This window comes from Pygoscelis adeliae, unplaced genomic scaffold (assembly GCF_000699105.1).
Source record: "Pygoscelis adeliae isolate BGI_AS28 unplaced genomic scaffold, ASM69910v1 Scaffold18, whole genome shotgun sequence".
In the NCBI taxonomy this organism is placed as follows: Eukaryota; Metazoa; Chordata; class Aves; order Sphenisciformes; family Spheniscidae; genus Pygoscelis; species Pygoscelis adeliae.
The window spans coordinates 3,695,141-3,719,512 of record NW_008825558.1 but is presented as its reverse complement, the minus strand read 5'-3'; the positions used below and the strand labels follow the sequence as shown (position 1 = coordinate 3,719,512).

Genomic DNA, 24,372 nt, shown 5'->3' with positions numbered 1-24,372 from the left:
CTCTCTCCGTACAGAGGGATAGCGTTATAATAAATCCATGTTTTGAAACACTTAGGCCCACTGATAAGTGATCCAGAATTACGGTATCCTTAAGAGGATTTTTCATTTCATCTCTGCCCTAAAGACAATGTACAGTAAATAAGACTGCACACAGATAGCTCTTCAACTAATACCATCTGGTCCATGCACTAAATGAAGCTGGTTATAGGCTGGAGAGAGACACTAAACTACGACTCGCTGTCTGCAAGAGCTGGTTTCGAAGCCGTCCCAGGTCTCCCGGATGCCTGGCACGTACCACTGCCTGCATCGCTGCCTGCTTTGGGACGGAGCTCACGAGAAATTACTTGGACTTCATCTTGCAATTCTCACAATCTATTGTTGGCAGTGGAGACAGGGAACATTTGTGCAAATTCATGTTATCTGGCCTCCTCTAGACTTATTATCTCAACACTCCCAATAAGGTACCGTTGGCTCCTTCCCTTAGATGGAATGAGGCACGGGGAATTGGTTTGCCCGAGATTACTGTGGAAATCAGTAAAGAGACCTAACCTGCCTGTCCTCCAAACGCTGGGGGAGTGCTGAAGTTGCTCACTCGTTCTTCCTCCAAACTTGAAAGCTCACAAAATTCATTCCTTCATATTGTAAACACATTTGACACTGTGCCTTCAAAAAGGAACTAATTTTGATTCTGTATGGTTTTGCTGTAGAACACCTGTAACCAAGGCCAGAGACACTGTCCTTCCTCTCTCTAAAACGACACCTGCGTTTGCAGTTTTCCTGGAGGTTTTCACATGGAATTATTTAATGAAGCGTTTTACTTTTCCTCAAGATTATAACTCTCTAGCAGATACTGCCTTCTAGTGGGCACACTCTCACTAATAGAAGGAACACTACCCAGATTAATTATTCAGTTACCTTTAATGTACAAGTTCAGATGTTAGGACTTTAATGAGCCACATGCTGTTTTGAAATGTGGTTATTACACAAGACACTGAGGCTTTGTTTACAATTAAGAAAATTAATAGGATACACAAATCCCTTCCTGAGCTTTAAGCCTCACTGTGTTTTGAAAAGACCTGATGCTCGCTGAGATTTTTTTTTACTCCAATGTAGAGTTAATGAAATTAGGTCATTGGGAAAATACAGCATGGGAATAGAGACTTTACATCATATGAGCACTCCGAGATAAGAATGGTTAAGCAGGTATTGTCTCTCTGAAAAATGCACATGTATTAATAGAAAGTGTTCTCTTATGCCATTTTGCCACACACCTGACATTTTTATTTATGAAGCTCTTGTAGTTAGATACATATGTAAAAATGTCTTCAGTTTACAAAGCTGTAGAGTATGCAATCCCTGCTCAAGAGATTAAATCCTCTTCGAAATAGCAACTGGAGAAGTGACGGAGTTAAGTGTTTCTCAAGGCTCAGATTCATAGGTGTTAATACCACAAGTCTGGATGGAAGGCCCGTGACCCTTTCATGCAAGTCCCTGTACAGATATGGAAAATGCAGCAAAATAATCTATCCTTTTAAGGGCAAAATGGGGAAAACGGGCAAGGAGCTACCTGAAAAGCGGAGGCGAAAGAGATGAGACAAATTACTTAAGGCTTCACAGCATATCAGTGGCTGAGCCAGGCCTTAGATTTAAATCTTTCTTAAGCCACCTGCAAAAAACACTTGAGACGGACTATGTAGCACTTGCCTTTCTCCCAAAACAGGTAGGCAGGCAGGTGTACTTGCAAAATCAGAATCTGCTCCTTCACATCTGAATCCCCTTAAGAGTTTAGATCAGAAAAAAACCCACGTGCTGCATAGTCTGCTTGTCTTCAGTAAAAGGTACCCCAAATTTTGATGCAGCATAGCGTTCCATTATATGTAGGTGTCAAGTGGAGAAATGTTTGTCCAAATGCTATCGCACGGCACGTAGGAATATCATCAGCTCAGGCTAGGTGGATTACTGACAAAGACCTGTCTGGTATTCTGCCAGCTGACATTTCCAGTTGCTCGGGCTCAAAGTAATTCACCTGCAGGGTACCTCAGTTTCTACGTACAACATTCCTCCTCAGTCCAATTCCTCCTTCTCTAAGAATATGGGTTTCCCAAAGGATAAAAGTTTCTGATTCCCACACAGCTCTAATAAATGTTTCACTGATTTCTGTTGCAGACGTGTTTGGTTTTGAAGACCAGCTCCATGTCTCTTTAAAGCATATTAGGGAAGCTTTTTGCATTCTAACCTGCATCACCACACTGGAGGAAGTCACTGAATTCAGCTGTTCTCTACCCACTGACATAGAAATAGCAGTTCCTTAGGAGCAACACAGGAAGGTGTCTAGGAACTTTTTGTTGGTTCGTTTATTTTTACATGCACTTTGAGAAGTCAGGAGGCCAAGGATATCCAGGACAGACGTTGTGTAGTTTGGGGAAATTAAAGCACCTGATAACACAAAGGAAAAAGAGACCAACGTCAAGACATGAAGCTAGCTGCTAGTTTCCAGGCATTTAAGACTCCATGTGTGAAGACTGTGTGTGGTGAAGTGTCCACCATGGTCTGAGCTCTGACATATGACACATTCCAGTGGCAATAACAAAGGAGCGTTCGTTAGCTTCCCAAGAGGCTGCTCAACAGCAGAGCAGCAATTCATTTAGCTTGCCAACTGCTATAAAACAGGAGAAGTTTTGTATCATACAAGTGCCCAATTAAGTTAGACTGTTAGACTGTAAGAGGCTGAACCTCAGTCAAATCCTCTCTTCAAGACATGTTCACTCTAAAAAGTATTCTTTAGAGCTAGAAGGCAATAAAAAAAAAATCAAAGAAAGAGCACTGCAATAGTTAAATATCTAAGGCCCAAAAGTGCAAATGTCATTGATCTTTGCAAACAGATTGATTCTGCAAGGATTTTGTTCACTCGTGAAGTACCAGAAAGACGACCCTTCAAGGCTCATCACCAGATCTTTTAGGAAGAAGTACGTGAATTTCTTCCTGGCTCTACAGAGCAGTAAATTTTTAATGCACATGACTGGTCACCAAAGGTAAAACAACCTGAGTGCTTGCTTGCCTAAATTCATGCTGAGAAACATGAGTACAGGACCTCAGTCATGTTACTATCGTTTAAAAAAATACCTAGTGCCAACAACTGAAAGAGTGATTGTTAATGAATGTTAATGTGATATAAGGGGAGAAAAAACAAACCAAAACCTTATGCTATTTTGAATAAAGCCAGCCTCCTGCTATTGACAGACAAAGCATAAATCAGACCAAATCTTCTTAAAAAATTAATGGGACTGCAAATGTTAAAATTAATGACAAATGCAATCGACATTTATTAGAACGGATATCATTGGAATCGCCAACAAGTCAGGCAAAAAATTTAATCAGGTTCTTATCAGAGGGTTACAAATAGATGTGTCATTTTAATGAATTCGACAAGTGTACCATGCAACTGAGAACCGGGTGCATCTTAAAAGACAATTAACTGTAGATCTTTGAACAAGATTCACTGCTCTGGAAATTCTTTGCAAGTCCTTTTTCCAAATTATTAGTGTTGTCCTGTCGTATGAGAAGGTACAGAATTGTGCTCTTCTTCATGAGTAGCCCCAATTCTTACCTTTTTAACTGAACATTTTAATAAAAGAATGTATTCAGAACCAGTACAGAATCCATAAGCAAGAGCTCTTCAATTCTTTGACTGTTGCAGGTGGCAGTGGAGGAGATGATTAGGGTACCTTTGATAATACGGTTTTAAATGTTCTTAATTTTGTTTTTATACAAGTTCTTCACATTAACATTGGTTTTCTTTCAGGTCAGAACCACTTTTAAATAAAAATCAAGAGAGCCATTTAAGACTTTACTACTGAGCAACTGCAGAAGTGAATATGACCATGAAGTTTCAATTGCTTCACAGAGATCCCAGACATGCTCAAGGCCTTCCCCCCAACACCCCCACTAAAGACACTGTTTGGGACCCGAGGTGATTGACAAGCTAGATTGTTAGTGCCACTCATTAGCAAGAAATGTACTAAATTGAAGCCTTTGAAGGAAAGGTCTGTCGCTTGCACAATAAAGCTCTTGTTTAAATTCCATTTTGAGCACTTCTAGAACAACAGGTAGCAGTAAACAATATTTAGCAGAATGACACCATCTGCCTTTTTTTTCCTCACCATCTTTCCAGTGTTTGAAGCAAGGATTTGGCTATAAATACTGACAATTGGCACTATAAATTATGATTTTCTGCTCTCTGAATAGTCAGGAGCAAAACCAAATAAAGTGCAGATTTAAACCTCAGTTTTCACACATTATTGAGCTTGTGCGATGTGTTTCCAGATTAACCCGCTCCTGCCTCATGTTCATGGGAGGGGATATGGACACTGCTGAAGTACATTTACTGAGGTTTGCAATTGGTTCTGCTTTCGGTTGGGCCACCTGGAACTAGGGATAGGGTTCTGCTTCGTGGAGATAACAACGAGATGAATGGCTGAAGAAGAGGAGCAGGACAAACCAGTCACCTTTGCGTCTTTATTTGGAGGCCTTTTATGTCCCAGTGCTGTTCCTTCTAAGGCTTGGACGAGCAGAAGTGTCCTGTTCTTCCAAACACTGTGAAATTTATAGGAGCTCTGTGTTCTTCCAGTGATACACGACAACAAGCAGAAGGGAAATTTCTACCGCCTTTACAAATTTGTAGCCTCGTTGATCCAGTGTGTTTTAGGAAATCCTGCTCCATCCCCCTGAAAGCACTGAAAAAAAAACCAAACAAACCCCGCTGTTTCACACATCACACAAAATTAAAAACAAATTTATTGAACTTGAGGCGTATTTAAAAATCAGGAGGCTTTTCATGCCGTAAGTTATTTTAAAACATCTTTGAAAGTACTCCATAGACTGAAGTTAACAATTAAAATGCATAATCACATGTAAAAAGCAGCACCAAAAATGTAAGTCATTTTGTCACAGAGGCTGCTCCAGCATGGTTTGATTATTTAACGTTATGCTCTAAAACCAATTTATACCCTATACCCTTGATCTCTATTTCAATTTCAGGATGTTAATGCATGCACCATTGCTGTATTAGCTGATAGGGTAGAACAAATACTTCAGGAAAAGTCATGATTAGAATTTGAAACCTCTCTCAGCCATGTTTAATACCCAAACGTACTCACCTTGCTGGCTTTTTCTGCAGATTTTCCCCACTGGAACCCCATGTTTTATACCTGGAAAGAACGATTATTTAACATCGGTAACAGGTGAATGTAGAGCTCTACAGGGAGTATATAGGTGCAGTCACTCCTGCCATGAATGCTAAAATTATCAGGCATCAACTAAATCTCTTCAAACTGAACTGTTACACAGACAAACAGCCTGTCTCTCCGGGCAGGGAGAGCAAGCAGTCGCCACATACCACGCTACAGAAATCTTAGGATCCAGATAGCTGAGTCTTAAGATGCCAGAGGCTATTAGCTCATTTTCCTCTTTGCATTACCGGCACCTCCAGTTTCTGCAAATTTTCCTCTATTCTTTGCACTGACTTGGTTTCACTGTGTACAGCCCTGCAATGAGAAGATATTAGGGGGTTTGGATCGCTGAAGCACACTGCATGTTTTGAAGCCTCTACCACAGCCCTGAGTTCCATTCATTCACTACTAAAGGAAACAACACGCTAGATAAACAAGGAGACAGAATCACCGTTGCAGGATAAATGATTTTGTATTCCGAGCATTGGCAAAGAAATGAGTGAAATTTGAGGAGAAGCTTATTTATAGGAATTTAGCTGGCAGGCAACGTTAACACAGGGGCTACCATCCCCTGTATTATTAATGCGTTATTAATTGCATGCATACAGCCGGTAAAGTGATTCATTACCTTTTCTTGTTCAAGACATACTGTGTATAAATATAGCCCACTATTGGAATATGCATTCCCAAGCATCTCAGACTAACTACTTGTCTAGCAGAAGGACTTGCGCTCTTTGCAGAGGGAACGGGGGGGCAACTGTTCACATCCTTCCCCAATTCCTCCAAGAAAGGAGGGATATTGCAGATTGCTTGAGAGGCACAGGGAGATCGGGGCAGTGTAGAACGTGTCTATCCGTGTCTCAAAAACCAGTTGGCATAGACGCAAGTCTTTGCCCCTTCAAATGAACGTGTAGATATGATTCAGTGCCAGGTACCCGCAGGGCAGTTGCCACTTCAGGTAGCAGAGGGACTTGCAGCACTGGAACTGGGATTTACAAAGCTGGTGCCTGCCGTGGAGAAGGCAGAAGTGTAGTGCAATGCTTCATAGTGGCACAGCAAAGACTAGCAACCTTTTCTATGTCTGCAACAGGGCTGTCTCAAAAACCCTGCTAAATAAGCCTGATTCCTATAAAAAGGAGCAGACAATCTGAAGGAGACAGCTTTGCCTAGAACTAAGTGAACAGTTGTTTTCACTGCATACTCCAAATTCACTCTTAAAGATCTGCCTGGTGTTTGTGTAATGAATCTTCATTCTGAGGACAGAAAGCTTGCTTTTTTGGTATCAGTTAGTCTTTTCCTTACTGTTTTACAGCTAGTCCCAGTAAAGGATGGAAATCTCTCCCTATAGCAACCTCTTAAAACCCACAGAAACAAGTGGCTCATTCTTGATAGCAACACCCGTATATTTTCTGAGGAAGGGTTACTAAGCAAAGGGACTGTGACACTTTGCAAAAGTTCTGCAGTTTTTCTTGTACAAGATAGGAAGGAGTGGTAAAAGTAGAGAGTTGTCCTTCAAGTGCCCTTGCCTAAACAAAATGAACAGCTTGAGTGCCTATCATTAGCAGGCAGAACACCTCTGCAGGAGGCACACGGCTAGAAACCCAGAGAATTCTGCATGATTACAGCTGAGTAACTCGACAAAAATCAAGCAGAAAGTTTTCCTGAGGGAATTTATCTATGAAAAACTGTTTACACTAAGGTTAGCATGTATTAACTGGGTCCGAGTAGAAAAATTGTTATTTGGAGATAAACAGGGAATTTCAGCTCTCAAAGGGAAAAAGGGGCGAGGGCGCATGCCCTCACTGCAAGGACACCGATGATACATGCTTTACCTCAGGGTACCGCAAACAGTATCTCCAACTCCAAGGTGATGGGTGAACACACACTCACAGCATAGCATAAATATACAGTTATTGGAAATTTTCTTTAAAGATGGGAAAGGCTACGTGCCACACAACGCAAGCCTACTTGAAAACTGTCTGTTTCTGTTAAATGGGAAATTGGAACTGCTAGCGGCAATTACACCATATCAAGGTTTTTCTAGCTCTGTTTTCTATGATTCTGTCTTTAGAACCATAGAAAAAACTAGAAAGTACCTTGAGAAGTCAGCTGTCTCTCAGTCTGCTCCAAAGCATAACTATGCTATGAAGTCTGACAGATTTAGTTCAACTGTTCTTACAGATGCTCAGTGATAGAAATTTCAGTGAGGTTTTGTGATTCTGGAGCACTCCCACTTGAGCATCCTCTTGGACCAGCCTCAAGGACCATGCTCAACCTGTAATTCTTTGGGCTTTGGATGATGCATGCCAAGGTGGAAGACCAGAAACAGTGAGATCAGGTCAAGCAGGTCAACTTTTATATGATAAACTAGGCTCTTATACTTCTGTAGGAGGAGATCCTACACGTTAAGCTTTATCACAAACTAAATATACACAGTATAATTCCTCAGAATTATTGCACAAATGTCACTAGAATTTTTATTTAACTAAGGAATTTGGATCCATGACTAAAAATCCTCTAATCTTCACCCAAATATCTATTGCTATTTAAACATCAGCCCATTTTGTTACAATGACCATTTGTTAAATCCTAGTCTTATAGTAATGTTAACTGATTAGATTCCCACTGTTCTCTAGTGCATAGAACTGAATTGTCAACTGGGTGGCAAAAATCTTGCTAACAGAGGAAATACTTCTATAGGTTCAGTAGCAGAAATATACTTTTTTCTGAGCAGACCTCTTCGGACTGGTGCTAGAAATGTCTATTACAGGAGCTTATTACAGCTGAAGTTTTGCTTCAGTGTGAAATTAGTTCAGGTTTTTGAGAGTCCAGGTAAGCTGACTTGCATGGAAAATACATAAATCTTCTACTTTAGCCATTGCTTTGTTTTTACCACTTTTCAGGTATAGTTGGTTGGAACTTACTAGCTTCTGAAGAGATCACATCAGTGAGCAGACACATAGGCCAGACCCAACCTAGACCCTGAATTTTGGTAAGGTTCAGAGCCAAAAATCCTTGTCTCCACAGCCTTTAGCAAGATAGTTCAACAACCTACGAATCTGCAGTTGTTACACTGGAGTCAGAGCCTCGTGATGACAGCAAGAATGATCCCTTGATTTCTCCTATTCCAAAGAGCCTATTCTCCTATTCCAGGAACAGATTTATTGCCTGAAGGGAAGGAGCAAAGCAGCACTAAAGCATTTACAACTGTCAAACCTAGAGCCCATGGGATAGCCAGCCTCCCAGGTTACATGAAAAGACCAAATCTCATCCATTTCTCCTTTAGATGACAGGTGTGCATAGCCTTTAAAAACACCCAGGACAGTACTATTTAATTCATTGGCTATAGAAAACCTCAGTGTTTGTTTAAGAATCAGTCTCCATTTACTGCAGGACTCTGGCCCACCAAGTAGATCCCATATTCCCTTCCTCTCTCAGAACAGCCGTGTTCTGTGTATGTTAGTCAGTATAACTGGGAAGCTTTCAAGTAAGTGGCATATACAATAATCGTTCACAAACAGCTAAGAGTTCAAGAGCTATACAACTGCAAAAGAGTCTAAAAGCTGATGGAAAGATACGTGATATAGATAAAGACTAAACATTTTCAATGGAACCTGTCAAATAGTCTTCAAATTGACACAAAACCATACAGGAAAGTGGTTGGAATAATGTGATTTCAAAATTGCTTGTGTGATTATTCTGTACTACTGACGCTAAGTTGTTGTCCATTATTTATTGTTAGTGTACTAAGCTCTAGACAGAACATATAGGAGGACTCAAACCGAACTGAAGGAGTGGAGAGCGCTATCTTAAATGAATAGTCAGCAGAGAGCACTAGGATAAACCAATAAATGTACAAGATCGTTTCACATTTTTGAGGAAGGTACAAAAACATGTTGTCAGTCTGATTCAGTAGATGGCACTCTACCCTCTGTAACGAAGCCATGCTTCAGCACAGCATTAAGGGAAGAATCAGGTTCTGGATGAGAAGTACAGCTGAGATCCTTGCTCCTTGTAGTCATTAGATGCTCAGATACCGTGGCAGTAAGTGCCACTGATAGGCCTTAACAGATGGCAGGATCCAGGGTGCTTTTCAACTCCAGGCTTGATAGCCCAATGACCCAGTTGTAGATTGGGTATTGACAATCTGCCTCCCAAAATTCCCGTCAAGTTGAAATTGGGCATAATGGGATCATTCGTTTCCTGTCCTAAACTCCTTGGTCATTTCAGTGCCACTTCCCAATCCAGCAGTGAATTGTATTGCAGCCTGTGCTGGATGATTTCTGGATGTGTAAATACACTATTTGGTAATCCACTGGGGATGAAGAGACAGTTCAGACAGTAAAGATATTTTGCTTAGGCGAGGCACTTTACAAGTTACATAATTAAGCAAATGAAGACATAGTCCTTCAGTTTTTCACAGCCAGTCTCCATGGTGTGCTTCCCTTTTTTCAGCTCTTTATCTGCTAAGGGAAGTCATTCTCTGACCTCAAACTAAAAGAGATAGACAGACCCATTTCAATAGTAGCACCTTTGTGAACACGAGCTCTTGCTGCAGTACAGAGTCAGACTGCAACAAAATTCCCCACAGTGTTGAAACTGGACAAAATGGTATCTTTTACATCACATCTTAAATCACTGCTGATAGCAGTGTTCCAATCCAGTACATAGGCTGCATATCAGCTATGATTAAAACCATGTGGGCATACATGTACAGCATTTTAGGGATATAATGGGCGTGGGAAGGTACTGCAAAATTCAACACAAGCAGTACAACAATCAAAGTATTTTACTTACTGTAAAACTGGTGACTGAAAAATGAAATGGGTCAGAAACTTCGCAATGAGATTGTGTTGGTGACCAAATAGGAAGCAGCATTTCCACTTTCTCCTACAAAAATAGATAAAGAAGGTTTCAAACTTCTAAGCAAAGCAAGAATCTGTAGAATATCTATGTTCCTCTGCAAAAATTTTATTCACTATTATTATCCCAGCACAAATCAGAAACAACTCACTTCAGTGAGGCAGAATCAGAATGGTGTGAGAAAATAAATCTTTTTGCTCCTGAGGGCTGGCACCACGAGCGAGGTGGGATGGATGGGTGCATTACTGATGTCCTCCTCCTCCCCGCCGCTCAGGTGACAGTTCGGAATACTAAGGACCCATGACTCTAGGGATGGCGAGGCAGGGAATCCACAGATGAAAGCCACAGATCACACTGTTATCTCACTTTTGGATGAAAATAACAACCTTCTCTCTTCTTATATTCACTTGAATTTCAAACCCCACCTTGACAAACACAGAATAAGCACAACTTCTGATTACAGTGAAAGTCAAATTTATGTTGTACTGTTATGCCTGCACTGTTCCACTCTCATAAGAGAATAGGTGGTCGAGAGAGATGATGTTCCACCCATCATGCTACTCTCATCTCCCCAAGCAAAAAGAGGAAAGAATGGCAGATTCAGCATGCTTCTGCTGAGAATTCATCCCTGTCCCTTAGCGTTTTGGTGTTTCAGACCAAAAAAAGCAGCAAGCTTCCTCTTTAGTTTTGAATAGTGATTTTTTCAAAATGAGCTCATTCTGCCATGATTCTTCTCATGATACTTTCCATGTTTTTTCCACATCAGCAACTTTCTAATAGCAGCAGAGAAGGAAAGAAGAGCTCCATAAAATAGTATTAAACAAGGAGGCTCACTGGTAATTAGAGTGGGAATGGAGATAAAGGAACACTGGGTAAAGCCTGCTGGAATGCCTCTTTGGGACATTTCAAACAGTTTTTTGAAATAACATTTCTGTCTTTCTAGAGCTAATTATACATTTGCTACACACTAAGCAGAAGGCTAAATTAATTGGAAGAACAAAGGTAATTTGTTGCGGGTTGGAATGAGGCCATGGATGCTTGTTTTCCTTATGGGAGAAGAACTGATGACCTATCCTAGGTTTGTCATCGACAAAAGATGGGATGCAGGACCAGAAGGTGCATCCCACCCAGCCCATCATGTAGCAGTACTACCCTCCAGCCTCCTCTTCATCCCCAGCTGTGCCGCCACAGTGACTACTGACTGGGTAGCAGCAGGTGGAAAGTCCCTCTGCCTCTCCTTCCAGGCTCCCTCCATTCTTTCACCATCTGGCAGTAGATTGCTTCAGTAAGAGCTGCCAAATTCAACATGTCAATATTAATCACCAAAGTCACAATGGAGTATTTGTGAGGCCCATACTCACGTTCTGCCTGTCAAATAGATCATCTCCTTTGCACTGGTTCTTCATAAACAGCTGGAGATTTTTAAACACCTTATTAAAATAGAATAGATCATCAACAGCTGGAACATTTCAAAGATGAATAGGCTTTATGCCAGTAAATATGGTACTTGCAAAAAACCAGGTGGCAGCTATAACTGCAATGCTCTACAAGACTGCTGCCCTTCCTGTTGTATATATTGGACAGGCTATACCATGTGGGACAGGTATTTGAATACCTACCTCCTTTTCCCAGGTTGTCAAAAGTTGCAAATATAAAACATGTATTCTCAGACTTCCAGAATGTCTACTTAAACATGAAGAAATTCAGTAGTTCCTTTTTCTCATGGGGGGGTGGGGAAGTATGATAAAAAAAAAATCTGCTGAACATTTGCAGAAAATCAATTTCTAAGGTACAAGAGAGCCTATATTGCCAAACTTGGAAGCCATTCAAAAATACACATTTCAGTTTGAGGTGTTAGTGCTTTTATGGCAAAACATACATATGCAGTTGGTGTCTTTAAACCCAATTTTATTCCCCCATGAGAAAGATTTATTGGCTTCAAATAAGAAATCACTGTTTTACACAGTACAATCTTCCACTTAATACCCAAGAATCCGTGTTATGTGTTTAAATTACAAGTAAAATACTTACTAATGAGCTAATGTTTTGCAGACACCCACAGAAATATTTGAACTTAACCACTTTCCTTTTAAACAGGACATGGTGTAGAGAGGGAGGTAGCTTTCTTGGGTAACCACACGGTTGGTGAGAGAACAGGTCTGTTAAACAGAATTGTGGCCCTTCATTTTACTCCTAGCATTTCCCTCTAATTCACTGTTTAACTTTGGGAAAGACACTTAACCTCTATGCGCCTCAGTTCACCCGTCTGTAAAATAGTAGATAAGTCACCTAATTCACAGGGATGTTATGGAGATTAATTAACTAACGTCTGGAAAATGTCTCAAGATCCTTCTGTGAAAGGCATTATAAGGGCAAAGGATAGTAGTATAAGCATACGCAAAAGGTTTTATCACTTGGCACAAGACAGTTTGGTTTTATCATCTTTCCCTTTGCAACATCACTGAGTATTTTTACAGGGACCATTGACTAATAGCAGACTCATGCAGCTTTGCAGAGTACCATTATCTTAAGTCAAAGGACATGTTGTTTCAACCTAAGTAAAATTGTATTTAATCAGCTTCTGACACTGCTTCAAGATCCCCAATGAGATCAGAGCCCTGGCAGGCTAGATGCTGTACACACAGTCCTTGAAAAACAGTCCTTGAATATGTAAGAAAGCTGCATCTATTTAACATAAGAGATCTTTTTAAGCTAATTTAATTGAACTGACAAATGTGCTATGCGGGCTGTCTTTAACAGCGGTGTATTTTCATGGCCAGCTCGGTGTATTTTCATGGCCTCGCATGGTAGAGGCAAAGCAGGCAGTTGCCTTGAGCAGCAGACTGCTGTGAGTAACAAAATGGCCATGGGCTTCCTGCCAACTTTGCCTGTGCCGGATCCATGAAAAGTCTGACTGGCTAGTGCTGCTTCCTGACAAAAGAAGAGTTGGGATGGGCTGAGGCGTTAGTTAGTGACCCCTCCTACCCCAAATATCAGTGGCAGCAGGCTCCCACCCCTGCCCTTGCTTTTCATTTGCCATTCTGAATATGCTGTTTCACTCAAACTGAAAGAACAGATTGCAGCTCTCTGACATGAGTTTGAGTCAATCAGTTGATTTGAAGTCAGACCGTACATTAATCCAACTTTGCAGTACCCACAGTCATTGCTCTTTGGTGCTTGCCACGTGAATAGGAAAAAAAAAAAAAGATGGAGCAGAACAGGGACAAAGTGGGGAAATTATATGCCCTTCAATAGCATAGTCAGAAATAATTCCCAGAGCCCCTCGTGCCTAGTGTCCTAACTCCCAGATCTAGCTGGTTCCTAATATGTTTTAGTGATTTGTCTTGGCCTACCTGCTTTTCCATCAACACCTTCTTGTATTATCTGATAGAGCTTTTACCCAGGAAACTGAATTCCACCATGTCTTCTCCTCCATGGAGCTCTGCATGCAGCTTGACATGCTCCACTCCACTTATTACCTGCTCGAAGAGCCAATTTTAAAATAGAAAAATTTCTATCACAACCATGTTGCTTTCAACTGTAGCACAGCATGTTGCAGTAAACTTTTATCTGGAAATATATCTCTTATAAGGAAGAGAACTGGAAAACTTTGTTTTAAAGCAGCTGTTTATCTTCCTGAGCTATTCTGATTCAGTTTCCTCTTCGAACAGCAGAACTGGAAGGGCAAAGGAATAGGGAGAAAGAAAAGTTTGGTCACAATTTACAGTCATTTGTTCCTGTCAGAATTTATATGAGCTAAATCTCAAGCCTGGACAAGCCTTAATAACTATCATATTTAAAGTTCAGCTTTACAGGGGAAGACTGCGTGGCCCAAGGGGATAAGTAATAGAATATAGAATAGTTCACCTTTCATATGCCCATTCATACCCAATCCAGCAAGGACAGGCTGGTGCTGGCCTTTCAGAGGCACACATGACATGAATTTAGCAGTCTCTAGCTAATCCCATTGGACTAAACTACTGCTAATTGGTGTCCTTGCTGGATAAAGTCACTCAGTAGGTCACCGGCAAAGTCAAAAGAGCTAGCGTCACTGCTAGTCCTGTGCTGGAGGGATGGGAAGCCTCTACTTTCTCATGATAAACTGACCCACCCAAACAATTTTTAATGTTCCTATACATACTTTATCTTAACAATCATGCAAAGTTTGTTTCAAGAGAATGCACCCTACTAAGACAGTAATCTAAAAATGAGAAAAAGCAACGTGTGGGCAGATGGGTTTTCTGCGGAGTGAGGTGCACTGTGGATAGTAAAGGCAAAAAACAAAGCCAAAGATTCTCCCCCATTGAGGTAGAGTCTCCCCACAGGTCACAAACGGAAACGTCCTCACAGAAAACTCAGGAATGGCTTTAGCATATTTTTACCACTGCAGACTGCTAAGAAATAAATGATGGCAGAGCAAAGCAATAATCTGCCAATTACCTCTTCAGAAATTGGCCATAAACAAAGACATGTCTCCCATTATCAGCCTCTCTTAAGTTCAGAGCTTCCCTGCTCAGGATTACAATAGTATACGTTCTTGTTCCAGAACAGAGGAGAGCTAACACAAGCAGTTGGCCTTTACCAGAAATATTTCTATTTTAGTTGATAGAGGCCAGTGCTTTCTGTGTGGAAGGTCCCAGAGTTGGTCCCTGCTGACCTGTTGCTGTGAGGTTTACGATCAAGAGCCATGTACAATACTGCTAAGAAATCCCCCTTGCCGAAATCACTTCTCACCCTAAAGCAGAATTCAAAGCTAGCGTGTTCAGCAGTAACCTATTTCTTGTTAGTGGTTCAGTCACACAAGATATCCACAGCAGCAGTTAGTGTTCCCCGTGGAAATTAATGGAAGAGGCAGTTGGTACAGACGGGTGTCTTTTCAAGAAGGGAGTGAGGTAGAGTAGAAGAGAGAACAAGAGGAGGGGAAAAAAGGTAGTTAGGAATAAGTTCAGTTGGGCAACAACCTTGGTGGGGATGTGGATGAATGCTAATGGGCTTGAATTATTCATGTGTAATCTGGTGTGAAGAGGTTCAGCCCAATAGCCTTTTGTGGTATCTCTCTGGAGCAAGAAATATCATTAAAAACAAAATCTGAAAGAGAGACCGATCTGGTAAGAAAACAAGAGCAAGAGGATCCTCCCATAACAGCTGTAGCTAGAGAAGACATATTTCTCCAGCACTAGAAGCTGACAGCTTTCCCCAGCACTAAATTTGCTTTGGCAAAAGGACAAACACAAACAAAAGGTCTGACATCCTGCATCGAGTCTTTAACCTCTCTCCCCGTGTCCCCAGCTTCTGCATGTCAGGCGGTACAGAAATACATCAGGTGAATCCTGACAGCAGCTTCCACATGCAAGTTCACCTCACCGCACCACACTCTGGACACAGCCACAGCCCAGAAGTGCAAAGGTGTGTTATGACCAGAGAGCTCCCCCTTCTCCAGCGCTGCCAACCATGTCTGCTGAGGGGCAGCAGCAAAGTCTGAGGTCTGCAGACCACTGAACCTTGTTACTCGTTACAGCCATGAGACTGTCACAGGGTATCAGTCACACAAAAACTTGCTCATTTCATTAGTCTGCTGATTGGAATCCTTACCTGAGGGGACCCTCTTTGTTCTCCCCATACAATATCCTTCAGGTGGAAGCTGGGACCTTGTGAGGAGCTTTAATCTATAATGTGCTTACTATTAGTGAGAATCCACAGTGAAGAATATGTGTGCTTGAAAGATAATGTAGGGGAAAAGACTACTTCCTTATTTTTTAAAATCAATCTCATCATTTGTTTTGAATTCTGTAAGTTGAAGCTGAGGCCAGCTTACAATTGGTAACACCAGGTTTGAATAGAAGAGAGAAGGAAACAGCTCTAAAATTAGAAGACTAAATAATGTCGGGTTTAAAAGCATCACAAATGCTGGTCTTGTAAACACGCTCATCAAGAGAAGTACAAGTATGCTTGCCATGTAATTGCATATTCAAAAATAATATGGAGAGAACATTTTGTAAAGAAATGCAAATTTAGCACTCATGAAAGGTCCTGTCTGGACAGCCTACAGAATGAAGCTGCTCTGCTGACTCACTAAGGTGATATGGCAGTAAGGCAGGTCAGTCCCCCTTCAGTTCTGCTCACAGTGGAACAAAATCAGTGCAAACAGCCCCTCATTCACACTTGGCGTTCCGTTCCTGTAGTTCACTCCTCTTGCCCCAGAGGTTTCCAGCCTTTCGTTACACCATCACAAACAGCAGATCTGTAAGGATACGAGTTCACTGATGATCCTTAGCCATTTTGCCTCAAGAGATAGCTTGTCAATGAAAGACAGAAAAGTACTTGCTGTCATAACTTCATTTCCTTAGACCTCCAGGCTACACGACATTCAGACAAAATCCTTGCTATGCCTCTCTTTTACTAGTAACTCCATATTTTTCCAAATCCTTTTCACCCTGAAGAAAAATGAATAGGGATAGGGAAAGGTATTTCAAGATGAGGGAACAAAAGGGGTTAAAATAACCTAAATTTTCAAACACTTCAGGGATCTGGTGAAGGCTAAATCTATCTCCACATATCTCTAGGGCTTCTAGGAGGTTCAGGATCCAAATACGAATTTAAGTAACAGCCACTCCTGTCTCTTCAAACTGGAATACATTTCAGCTATTATGAAACCGAGATGCCGCTATTCCAATGACCTAAGACCAGACACTCCTACTGGTGGGTGCTCAACCTTCAGACCCAAGTGTTGCAAATTTGAATTATCTTCAGTTTTTTCACACTTACATATAATGTTGAGTAGGGGATGGATCTACAGAGCTGCTGCTAAGCACTGAACAGAGGCATATTAGGAGGTTTCTCAGAAAACTTTACTCTGCAGCTTCAATGTCTCAAAAGGGCATTTGCTAAAATAAACCAAAACATCACAATTTTAAACGTCTGCTCATGGCTTTCACACAGGTCTAGGATTGGCACAGAGCTACCAGATGGTGTCATATGCACTTACTGAGCTGCAACTCAGGGACCAGACCAAATTGGCTTAAAAAGTAATGGAAGAAAAACCCTGTATCTGGTGTAAATAATAGATTTGCAACTCTTGCAGCACATTCACACACAGACATGTTCTTCAAATAAAATCTGAATCTCTGCTATAATCAAAGGATATTGAGCAGTACATTATGCAGCTTAAAAATAGACCCAGAGACTGGTTGTACCAGTTACTGTAACTTTAATCTGCAAGAAACTTTTTTACTGAGGCATAAATAGTGCCTGTCAAGAGCATAATACAAATCCTATCTGGTAAACCTTAGCATTTAGATCCCTTTTGTATAGATGACCTTATTTACAGTGTGTAAGAGCTGAACAATGTTTTCCATGTTAAACTTGAGCACTATTCTTCCAGACTCATTCTAGTGAAATATTGGTTTATCAAGGGAAACTACAAAAAAGGGATGGATACATTACATTCTCATTGACTTTATTCAGATAGTTTGGTGGATGCATTTTTAGTAAGAGCGAGATAGAAGCAGGGTGGAAAGCAGCATGCTTTGAAAAGGCACTTTGAAAATACTTCAGTGGGCACTTTCTAATGAGATTCATGTGATAAGATCACTTGTAACTCTGTCTCTGCAGCTGTGTCAGTCAGAAGCGATAGGGAGAGATAACTTCAGCAATGGAGGTCTCCAAGTGTTTCCAAAAGGAATTCTCCATTTTATCGCTTCCCGTGTGATATTATGTGCTTGTAATAGTGCCCAAAGACTTCGAAAAAGCTGCCCCGAGGGCCTGCCATGCTAAATTCTCTAGATTTACCTAGGAAGACACACACCCTGAAAAGCTCAGTCTTATTTAGCCTTGCTAGTACAACATGCAGTATTTGGAATAGTAACACAGGGTGAATAAAGATTTTACTGGCATTAATATGAGTTGACCATCTTTTTGAACAAAACTGCAAGGTTATATGTAGCTGAGAGAGTTTAATAGAATCTACCAGGATTACTCAGGGTACGAAGAAGGGGCATTCTCCTGCCTCTGGTAGAGGTTAACACCGCCAAATTATGACAGAGAGCATCCTGGGGAGTTCAGCCACCTCACCCTTAAGGCTCTTCCATTCAGACAAAGAAACCCAGCTTCCCATTCTGCAATACAGACACTTGAGGCAAAATTTATGAGTGATGTTCAGCCAGAGTGTTTGCTTTGCACTAACAACCAACATGCTTACATCCTAACTCAGATCAAATGTAGCACAGAGTATATGCACACCCTCTGAGGATTAATCATCAAAATAGGGCTGGAAGAGAACCTTAAAGGTCATTCAGTCTATCTTCCTGCCTAAGGCAGGCTCAGCTACACAAACTATTCTTGACAGACGTTTCTCTAATCTGTTCTTGAAAGCCTTTAAGGATAAGGACTTCACCACCCCCAAGGAAATCTCTTCCATGCTTAACCACCCTTGCAATTCCAAAGTTTCTCCTAGCAAGTAAAATCTCCCCTGGTCTAAGTAACTCATGAAATAGCAAAACAGTGCAAAATAAGGTGAGAGAGACCTTCTTGTCTCCATCTTGCACATTTCATTGCAATTATTTTTTATTTTTTTTTAGCCAAAGCACATGGCCACAACGTATTTGATAGATAGGATCGTTGTGACAAACTTGTTTCCAGTTATGACTTTAAACTTTTTTCTGTTGTTCCATTACAATCTGAAAGATAAAGTAGTGCCTGTAAAAGAGTGCATCTAGGAACTGAAATTAATAATTTTACATTTTATCTTAACCTGATTGTTAATTGGCCCCTTTTCACATTTAAAGACTTCACTATGTTTCTGCCTGTTTTTGCTGTGACACAGGCAGAAGAGAGCATTGATTCAAAAGAGATTCTTTTGGCAATCATGCTTATATGCACTCAGTTTTTAAAGACAGGCTTTTCATAAGTTTTCCCTTGACCTGAACCAGCATCAATTCCATCCACAAATCTCTTCCCAAATCTCAAGTCAACGATATAATCTCATATTGGACCAAAATGAGGTCCTTAAGACAATTTCTTCTTTGGATGTTCAGAGTGTTTCAGAGGGACTTGCCATTTGGTCAAGATACACAGATTTTAATGGTCAGAAAGCAGCCCAGAAAAATGAAATTAAGGCCAGCACAACTAAATAAGAGCCCAGAAGAGGGAACTCACTGCAAGAATACAATGAGTAGCAGGACCATGCAGAGACGTACCCAAAGCCGGCTAAGAAATGCAAGGAATTCTGAAGACCCTCCCCAGCTCTGCCACACTCGGAAGGCCATGCCTGCAAAAGCAAGTGAAAATAGTCCAGAGAGAGCTTTTGCATTTGCTAAGTAGAAAATGACAGCGAGTCCCCCACCAGGCACAGGTTTACAAGCTTTCACTTCTCCGTAGTGATCTTCCCCTTCAAGCAGAACTTAACTCAGCAGTACTCCCAGAAATGGAGAGACATGACATCCAGAAGATGGTGCTCTTGGGTAAAGCACAACTTCCAACAAAAAAAAGTTACTTTAAGATTCCCTTGGCTTTCATGGTATAGCAAGGATTCCTGCACATTTTGTTCTTAATTCACAGAGGAAGCCTATGTAATAATCACCAAGCAGCAAAAAGGAAAGCGTAAAGAGGCAGACAGATTAATGGAAATAGCACTGTGCCATTGAGAAATGCCCCTCACCCCTTGCGAGTATATACACAAACCATAAAATAGCAAAAAAAAAACCCGATTTTGCTGGCAGTTTGATCAAGATCTATTCAGGATCAAGGGACTACTTGGAGTCCTCCTCTAAAACCCAGAGGAGAAAATATGCCAGAAATTGTGTGGGGAAGAAAAACAGATAAAACATGAAGACCATGTCCAGCAATTCCCTCAGTCATCACATAATCTTTCCTGGGACACTCATCAGGGACTCTGGTGTGCAGAGAGCATCACCTCTGACTATTCCCCACAGAGGAGGTGGGGTTACTCCCAAGGAGCCAGGAAAGGAAGCAGCTGCATTATGAAGCCTCGTGAATCAGTATTAGTTAGCCAGTGTTTCATTTTTAAATGCATCTATCAAATAAACAACTTTTTCTCTCAAGGATCTCCAAGTATTTTACATAAGAAAATAAATATAATTAGCTACATAACAGAGACTGAAATGGAGTTATTTTCACTGCCAAGGAAATCTGTTTTCCTTCCCTTTTAAAAGAGCAAAACAACCATTGTACTGTGGAGACGATGCACTGAAGTATGCTACTGTGCCTTGTTCCTAGATTTCAATACAATATATGCACACTACAGAAAGAAAATACATGTTTATGTAGATAGATATCTAAAAGCTTGATTCGCAGGAGATCTAGTTGTGCTTGCATCTGAGGTGTAGTGAAATCAAAAGCAGACAGAAGACTTAATGGACATTAAGGTAAGCTTCAAGTGACTTCCAAGGCCAGAGACTGAATCTGTGGCAGCGCCAAGGGTAGGGTGTCTCTTGCATTCAGCTGAACCCTCACTGCCACCTTCTTTAAGACCTTTGTTTCCAAACAGGCAACCACTTCAGCCAGCCTTCTCGTGGGCATGCAATGAAGCCCAGGCTGCCTTTTTGCTAGAACTGGGCCACCCAGTGAGATGCTGAGAGCAGAGTTATCTTTCTATCAATCTAAAAAGAAGTTAATAACTCTTGACTTTTTATTTCTTTTAGGGTTTTTTTGTGGTGTTGGGTTTTGGGTTTGCTTTTTTTTTTTTTTTTTTTTTAAAGTATAACCTTGTACCTCAGTCCTGGGCTGGAAGAAAAAGACTTCACCAAAAATAAATTAAGACCAGAGCAGCAGGCTCAGAAACCTCTATTCCCTAAACTGAGAGTCAATTAGTTATAATCAATTAAACAAAATTAAGGAAAACAAAGTCACATGGGCTTGGGAAAGGAAAAATGATAAATGAACTACCATTGTAGTCACTTGGGAAAAAAATGTCACCATCAAGGAGAAAAAAAAAAGCAATTAAAAAAGTTAAAGACTTTCCTTATTGCAGGGAGACAAGGGAGTGTGCCAGCCCCCCAAGGTTTTCATCAAGACTTTTCAATTCATTTCATTTTTGTGTCTTTGCTGACAGTTTCTGGTGGGCTGTGGGAAGTACTTAAACCACGGGGCCCAGAGCCTTGCAGAGTGCCCTACTTTGCAAAGCCAAATGTAGCTGCCATCACTTGTGCTAACACAGGCCAGATGCTTACAGCTGACTTCAACCCAAATGTTTTGTCCCCATTACATTTTAAGAACACCCTCCATGGGCAAAGAACAATCCTAGAGTTTACACAACTGTCAACTTGAGAAAATGGATATTCACAGCCAAGAAAATGACTAATTAGCCTCTATGACTGCTCTACTAGCTGCATTTAGCAGACCTCAGGTAAGACCCGGAGAGAAAATACTTTAGATGAGGCATGCAGATTACAGTAAAAACACTCAGAAAAGTCCGAACTGTCCAGGCCATAGGGCATCTTCTTGATGATACCTTTGAAGCCTGGATTTGAGTCCAGACAAATCTGACAAGTCTAGTATTAATACATCACACTTTTAACATAGATGGAGCTTCCATGACACGCTGCCAACAAGAATGTCAATGAATTGGTGGTAGGTTTCAAAATCAATATAATCAGCACAGTGTTCTATTCACAGCTTATAAATTGCTGTCACAGTGGCTAACTTCACAGTCCTATCAGTTCCAGAAGCCTTGTTAAAACTGCCTGTGAAGTTTGCTGGACACAGTTTTGTCAAAAGGTATTCTGCCTGCAGCTTAACACAGGCACGCTATTCAGTCTCTGCCCAGAAACTCCCCACATGGCAATAGCAGGGAAGCCACAGAAGAGAAAGAAAACATGCTGAAAAAATTTCAAGATATAAGGCAGAAACAGAAGTGGCGTATTTGGAAATGTATGTTGTTTCCCCCGCCCCCTAAAGAGGCATTCTTAAAGGCCATGAATTTGGGAATCTTCAAACAGAAGCAAAAGGTAGAAAAATAAAGCAAATATCATGTAGTGTTTTCTACTTCAGCAGTTCACATTAACACCACAGACATCCGGACATCTAAAAGCACATGAAGGCTGAAACAGGTTATTTTTCACCACAGGACAATCCTACACCGCCCACAAGGCATATATCCTTTCAACACAGATTCACATCATTATCAACCAACTAATTTAGTCTTTCACCTGCCAGGTGAAGATCTCACCACCCACTTTCAGCAAGCTCAAATATTATTTCAGGATCCCTGTGCTACATGCCTTGGATCTGAATTTCGCAGTATTTCCTAATCTTTCAGTCACTACTCCAGAAGTATCTCATTTTTCAAACAATTTGAATAAATCAGTTCTCAGTATAGCTCCCTTGATTTCCATTGAGTTATACCTTTCAGTTTCAAACTTGTCAACATATTCTTAAAGTTTTGAAGAATAAAGTGCAGTTCTTTCCCCAGACAATCCCTTAAGGACATAATGTTTCATCATGACCCTTAGTGGTGAAGTGTCATTTAATAAAATGTTTTTCCTCTATTGTATGCTTTATCCTGCTACTGTTAAGATCTTCAGAAATCAAACCACCACCCAAATAAGGTGGAAAAGTACTATTGCAAATCTACAGAGAGGGAAACAGACACAGACATTAAGTATTTTGCCTGAGACAGTTGAAGAAAACTGTATCAGGGCTGGGAAATGAAGTGATGGCCCTTGACTCTTCATTCAGTACTTTATTCTTGGGATCACTCTTACCTTTCTCAGATGTTAGCTTCAATAGCCTGGAAAGACAACATTTAAGTGCCTTAGGTGGTGTCATCTTCTTTCATTCAGCCCTGCAGCTCCTTACAGCAATGACAAGCTCAGAAAGCATGAGTCACTTTCATGGACAAAGCAAGTGCTTGCTTTTTAACTAAAATTTATTACTGAGGCAAGTGTTCTTGTTTTCTTCCCAAATGATTTCAGGAATTTTAAACCACAGAGATTAGTCATTATTCTTTGGATTTTCTCTTTTCTTCACAGTGTTGTTGTGAAACAGATTAAATCTGTTGTTGTCAAACTCATGATGCCAAAACACCAGAAATTGCTACAGCTGTAAGCTTTATTAGGTAACTTGGTATTTCTGTGGAAAAAGATAGACCATATAAGAAATATCCAGTATTTAAAAAAATTATTAAAAATATCATATACATAAAAATATCAATATAGTTTAGATTCTTAGTGTATGAATTTGGAACTGAACCCATCTTTTCTCCATTTCTATAGATAGAAATCCTTGGAGAAGTTGTACAGAAGTACAAAAGCAGCTTGCTGGAAAAAGGGATCATGGATCACTATCACCTGTCAATCATCTTTCCTTCCCTAAAGGACTGCACACATACACAGTCCTTAGTGGTGATGTTCTACCTAAAAGCAGGAACATGTCATTTTCTTTCCCCCTGCTGATTTGTTTACGGGCATCTCTTGCCTGCAAGAGATGGACAAATACTACCCCCTTTTGTACTTAACTAAGTGGAAAGATTGAAAGTGTCTGCCATACAACCTGACTAGAAAGTTGAAAACCATAATTCTCATTTTCATCTCTTTCATCTCACTTCTGCACCATCTCTTATAAGCCATCACATATCTACTGTGAATTTTCTTGTACATATCTGCCTGAACTTTCTCTACTTTTTCTGGAATATTTTACCACATTCAGAATGTGAGTCACACGGGTGCACTTTGCTCAGATCCTTCTGCATCTATTATCTCATGTAACATCATGAACATTAGTGATAGACTCAATACAAATGCTTTCAAACATCAGCTGTCACTGTTAAGAATGCTAAATCAGATGAAAAAATAGATCTTGCTAGATTTACCATCCCTTTTCTATACTATCCCCCCCACTTGCTCACAGATCTGTAGCAAGATAGTTCTATTTAAAGATAAACCTCCACAATTTCTGCTATCATTATCCCCCCCTTCCCAAAAAATACAAGTTCTCATTACTTCAAGCTGTAGCACTGCTCATTTTCAGTGTGCTGGAAATATCTGCTACTGAGGTCTTTCAAACAGGTCTGCTTTTAGTATGGACAAAAAGACATCTACATTTCAGCCTTATGTTGCACCTGCAGTCACTATACAGGTAGACCCAAAGGCCTCTTTCACAGAAGGACCGTATCTTTTCAACAGGAACGCAGGGCATTTTTTTTTTCTGCTGAGTATTATCAACCCTGCTGAGTTACTCATACCATCTAGCTACAGATAATTAACTTCAAGCATATCATATTGCATGTTTGAACCTGAACCCACGGCCTTTGGTAAGCAAACCTGCT

At 40.7% G+C, this 24,372-nt stretch overlaps 1 protein-coding gene across 1 annotated transcript in view; it reads left to right on the top strand.

The window, feature by feature from the left end:
• MLYCD (malonyl-CoA decarboxylase) overlaps positions 1-24,372 on the top strand; it is a 104,105-nt gene that overhangs the window by 570 nt on the left and 79,163 nt on the right. The window lies entirely within an intron of this gene.